This window comes from Lathyrus oleraceus, chromosome 6, assembly GCF_024323335.1.
Source record: "Lathyrus oleraceus cultivar Zhongwan6 chromosome 6, CAAS_Psat_ZW6_1.0, whole genome shotgun sequence".
Lineage (NCBI taxonomy): Eukaryota > Viridiplantae > Streptophyta > Magnoliopsida > Fabales > Fabaceae > Lathyrus > Lathyrus oleraceus.
This window is the reverse complement of record NC_066584.1, coordinates 17,261,601-17,267,919: the sequence shown is the minus strand read 5'-3', so window position 1 is coordinate 17,267,919 and position 6,319 is coordinate 17,261,601. Positions and strand designations below refer to the sequence as shown.

The 6,319-nt window shown below is 33.5% G+C and overlaps 1 pseudogene; it reads left to right on the top strand.

The window, feature by feature from the left end:
* The first annotated feature begins 2,776 nt into the window (after positions 1-2,776).
* Positions 2,777-3,451, top strand: LOC127097189 (30S ribosomal protein S3, chloroplastic-like; annotated as a pseudogene).
* Positions 3,452-6,319: the final 2,868 nt, after the last annotated feature.

The window sequence follows — 6,319 nt, the reverse complement described above, 5'->3', positions numbered from 1 at the left end:
AAAAACTCAAAAAATACTTAATTCTTATTTAACACTTTTCAATAAAAATGGAAATGGAACATGATGGATACCACGCACTCCTGAGACTAGGATTCGAGATGGATATCTCGCCTATCTTAGCTCTCGCCATCATCCAAAATTGTCAATGCGGTTTCTTCAAACCGTTTCTCAATCAAATTCAAAAACACTTAATTCTTATTAAATACTTTTGCAAATAAGATGGAAATGAAATGTTGTGGATACCACACACTCTTCAGACTAGGATTCGAGATAGATATCACGCCCATCCAAGTTCTCGCCATTACTCAAAACACATTCAAACCAATCAAACTCTTTTCTCGCCGCCGTGCGATCGACCCTTAAACCTTTTTTCTCAAATGAAAGGTATTTTGTTTCAAGACGATGCAAAGCAATGTTTCATCCACTTGAACATGTGAGTAAGCTTGCGACGTTGCCCGTAAATGTTGATATGTAAATCCATTCGGCCGTGATACGAACGTCCCCTTCTCCACTTGTTTTGGGTAGTCCATCAATGTTTTCGTCGATTGACACAAAGTAGCTTTCGCTAAAGTCGACCAACAAATACATATTTTCTACCCAGAACTACGTAAGCCTTGAGTTCTCTATTGCACCCAGAGATACGTAGGAGTAGGATTTGTAAATCTTGTCAGGCCCATTAATAAAAAACTTTGGTTTAGTCCCCTTCGTTGAAAATCCAAAAACATTCTTCTCTCTTCTAATCTTTCTTTCCCACCTAACAACTTGAGAAAGCCCAACTTTTCAAACTAACACTAACACACACAACTAACCTAATGGTTCCCGTTGAGTACAACGAATGTGGGGGGGGGGGGGGGAGGGGTGTGCTAATACCTTCTCCTTGCGTAATCGACTCCCGAACCCTGATTTGGTTGCGACGACCATAATAATTATCGTTCTTTCTCGGGCTTTATCGATATTTCCCTTTTCTTGTTAGGAATAAATAAAGTTCGGTGGCGACTTTGTTCTATCCATCATTGCGAGTGTGTGATCACACTTCTCTAGGCCGTGTTCTCATTTTTTTGAGGTACGACACCCATACATGGTCTTACGACTTTGCGGAGACCTGTGTTTTTGGTAAACATTCGCCTGGGCCTAGTCACTGTGACCCCCTTTATGAGGAAGAACCCCTTCTCCCAAAGTTATGGAATTATTTTGTCGAGTTCCTTCGAGAGAGTTGTCTCGAGACCCTAGATATTCTTTACCTACCCACCTGTGTCGGTTTTCGATACAAGTACCCTTTTGTTGTAGGTCGTTCGAACTTTTCCTGGGAGTATGGCATCAATTACTTTAGCGCCAGAGCGTGCGCCTCATACTCGTACTCAAATTTTGACTCGAGGCATTTTCTCTACCCCTTTTTACCCTGAAAAAAATAGGGATCACTTTATGTTCTTGAATCGATAACCATATTTCGGCTAACCTAGCCTCCTTCGTCCCTCGGGACCAACAAGGGGAAGTACATGAATATTAACCTGTTGTCCATCGACTACGCCTTTCGGCCTGATCTTAGATTCTGACTTACCCTCCATGGACGAACCTTGTGGAGGAATCCTTAGGTTTTCGGGGCATTGGATTCTCACAAATGTTTTCGTTACTCAAGCCAACATTATCGCTTCCGCTTTGTCCAACCCTGCTTGCACGAGTACTTCTTTCTAAGCAAAAATGCTCCAATATACAATTATTGACCCTAGAGATATAGTAATGGAGAAGATAACATTGTTTTAAGCACCGAGATAACACGAAGTGTTCCTCGTTTCAAATAACGGGAAGATACAAATTATTCACATTTCATTTGATGGTCAAACGAAAATTGAAAGTGAAGCAGTGGTAAGGGAAAATTATTCTGCACTTGGAAGAAGAACTAGAAAAAGGAATAAATATAGTGATAATTTGATTCTTCGTCGCCGTAGTAAATAGTGAATGGAATGTAGAGAAAAGAGAATTTGTTTCTTCATCTTTACAAAAGAAAAGAGCAATTTACTATGACATTATATGAATTTTTTTTTGAGATTCTGTATTTTAAAAAAATTGAAATATAAAATATAAGAGAAATTTTTTTTCACTTTTTTACAAATTATAAGAGGAATAATTAACAACTATGACACGTTCACGAAAAAAATCCTTTTGTAGCGAATCATTTATTAAGAAAAATACGGAAGCTTAACACTAAAGGAGAAAAATCAATAATAAAAATTTGGCCCAGAAAATCTACCATTATACCTATAATGATTGGGTATACCATTGCTATCCATAATGGAAAAGAGCATTTATCTATTTATATAACAGATCGTATTGTAGGCCATAAATTGGGAGAATTTTTACCTACTCTAAACTTCGGAGGCTTTGCGAAAAATGATAATAAATCTCGTCGTTAAGATATTTGTTAACCTACCGTTACCATTCATTGATTTGATGATCAAGTGGTTTTCAATCACCAACATGAATGTTGACGTATATTTCATTAACATTCATTTGAAGCTACAATTAGTAATCATCATTAATGATGATTAATTAAGAAGGTACTCAATTTGTGTCGAGTCACAACACAAGCAAAGCATGAATGATAATTAATATTAATAATATTCAAAAATTGAAAGGTTTATGATAATCAAACTTATGTTTTATGGAGTTGGACATGTTATTCTATTTTTTTGAATTGCTTTGTTCTGCAGCAGAAAAAAATATATATAAAAAACTAGATAAATAAAATGTATCATTTGATATAGAGTGATAAGGGGTTATGGGACAAAAAATACATCCGTTTGGTTTCAGACTTGGTGCAACTCAACGTCATGATTCTATTTGGTTTGCACAACCAATAATTCATTCCAAGAATGTAAAAGAAGATAAATGGTATGATATTGTATCTTACATTATATACTAAACACGATAAATGTATCCTTGGAATTCGATGTCGATATCTCTGGCTATGGAATTGGACGAATAAAGATTAAAAAAAGAATCAATAGGGTTTAAGTGATAATCTATATGAGACTTCCAAACTTATTAAAGGAAGAGGTTAAGGCTCAAATAATCGAAGAATTAAATACTCATGTGAAAAAAAAAGTAAATTGAGTGAACCGAAAAATCAAGCTTGGAATTACAAAAATTTCAAATATTTATAGAGATCCTCATATTCTTGCACAATTTATAACCAAACATTTACTGAATAGAATTTTTTTTCGTAAAGCAATGCAAAAAGATATTGAATTAGTTGAGCAAGAAGATGCAAAAAGAGTACAAATACAAATTGCGGGAAGTATCGACGGAAAATAAATTGCATGTGTTGAATGGGTCAGAGAAGGTAGGGTTCCTCTACAAACCATTTGAGCTAAAATTGATTATTGATCCTATCTAGTTTTAACTATTTGGGGTATTTGAAATCAAAATTTGGATATTTCTAAACAACGACTAATAAACTTTTTCTTATAACATTCCATCTTTTGATTCCTAGGAACAATAAGATTTTATCCGTAATATTGACAGATACTTGCCGAGTTAGAACCAAAAAGGTATTAACAAGAAAAAAGATCCATTGTTCTAATTTCATTTCTATCCAATTTGAATATCAGAATAGTGGATATAATTATGATTCAATTCAAGGAATAATCGAAAATAGGAGTATCTGACAATTCAAGGAAATATCACATTCTAAAAAAAGAAATTATATTTTTTTTGAATGATGAAATTAAAAAATGATGAAATTAAAAAAATAACAAAATTAAATTATATTTGAACTAATTAATTTCTAAAGTATAAGACATTAAAGAAAAAGTTTATTGAAAAAATAGATATGAGTCAAACTCAGATTTTGTAAGTTTATCATATATCAACCTTGAAAGATCTCCTAATGACATATAAAAAAGCATCACTTTCAGCTAATTAGATTATGCATAAAGTGAATGTTGGATAATTAGAAAAATGAATCACTGCTAGAGCTGAGAAAGACAATTGGATTCCTAACTAGTGTGAGTTTAAAACCGCAACACATAAACTCTAGGTTGAAGGATGAATAGAGTTATAAACCTCCACTTATAAGCACATGTTCAGATCATATATTGTATGATATAAAACTCTTAACACATTCCTTACGCCCATGACTGTATATTTTGAGCGTGAAAATAAATGGTGGGTGACCCGATAACGAAAATCTGATAGCAGGTGTTCCGTCAAATTTTAAACGAGACTCTTGATACCATGTTAAGAAATGTGGTTCGACCTAACTCAACCCTACAAAACTGACTAGTAGGATAAGAAATGCCACCCCCTTATAAGCATAAATTCATGTCATATATTGTTCGACATGAAATTCTTAACATTACCAATAGACATGGAGGCCATCAATTTGATATGTATTCTTAAACTTGATAAGAAAAATCAAATAATATGGATGGTTATAAAAATCTGGCTCAACTTGGGATCATTGAGATAATTTATAATTAATTAATGATAGTTCGTAAAAAATAATCCACGACATTGCATCCTTCGAACTAATACCTCTTCCAAGACTTTCCCTTGTTTGTTGGGTCTTCCTCATTGGTCGAAATCCCAACTAACAAATTGTCCCCCCAAAAGGCCTATTTCGACACTTTCTTAGAAGATAGGGGCATTTTTGACATAAATGTTCACCTAGTGGGATGACATAATCTCATCATGACATTTCTTTTCAATTGTCACCTCAAGACCACGTCTTTTTCCACTTCACATAACCCTCATTATCACGACCTCAGATAAATAGGATCGAGTCAGCTACATGCAGTAACCTACCACCTGTTGCTTTCACTTTGGCGACACGTCATCCCACTCTCTTGTACAACTAGTTAGAGGAAACCAATGAGTTTTCTCATTTTCCCTATAAATAGGTCATCTTCAACCCTTCAAACACTTTTTCCCCATTTTCTCCTCACATCTTCAACCGCAAAGAAAATCTTCAGACAAATTTCTTCACACTTTCTTCATTAGAGATTTGGATTCTTCCAATGGAACCTTCCAACAAAAACACTCCAGGAAAAGAACATGTTCCTCAAGCTTACACATTGGAGCATGTCAATGCGGTTGGGAACCAGGAATACGTACCGGAACCTCCCAATCTTGAAGAAAACTCAGGATCTTCAAATCCCATGTACTTATCCCTTTTACTATCTCTGGTAAGGAACATGCTTTGACGTGTCGCATGCTTAACCCTAAAGAGGAGCTTTCTAAATGCAAAGACGTATCCCTATTGTATCTTAGGACTAGGCATGTGACTAGCATTAAGAAATCACTAGATTTAGAGTACCAGACTAATGACCTGCGAGTTTTTCGCTCCGCTTCCCCCCCAAAAAATAGTGACTATATCTCTTGGTTGGACAAGATAGAAAATAAGATGGGTGACACTAGAAAGAAATGGGTATCTTTGACCTAATTCAAATGTCGAGAACTGGTCCAACATATTGCCAAAATATGCTTGTCGCTTCAATTTACTACAGGAAGAGTACGACCAATACTTTTCAACTTCCATGTGCAATCATAAAGTAGATGTGTGTAATTTAATTTTGTCAAATAAAATAAATAATATATATATATATATATATATATATATATATATATATATATATATATATATATATATATATATATATAATGATTAAATTAAAGATAACTTTAAATTAAGGGATGTACTTTTAGCGCGACACCAATTGAACAAAATTGTAAATGAAGCATTCCAAAGATAATTTTAATCATGAATATTTTATAATTTTTATAAAATTTGTGAAAAACACATAAAATTTAAACAGTGAACAATTCCCTCCCCCAAGTAAGGTTTAAGTCTCGCTTGAGTTTGAGTTTGTTAATAACAACTTGGTTAGTTTCCAAAAAGAAAGAGTTTTCGTTGGATAAATTAAAGTAAACAAGTGTAGTTTAGTTTTGTTAAATAAAATAAATAGTATTTATATTTAAAAAAATGATGAAGTTTAAAATAACAAAATTAAATTATATTTGAACTAATTAATTTCTAAAATATTAGTCATTAAAGAAAAATTTAATTGAAAAAATAGATATGAATAGTTTGTTGAGATATTTTAGGCTAAAAAGCAACCCAATGATAGATCTTTTCTTCTTTGAAATATCTATATATAGGGTTAGCGAAAGAAGGTAAAATATGATTTGGAAGTTGTTGCAGTTTATCTCTTTTCGTTCATAGACTAAAGGTAAATCGTTCCTTTTTTCTGAGAATCAATGGAAATCAAGGAATTACTTTATCATATAGCCTACACACTCTCTTTCGAGTTCTTTCTCCCTC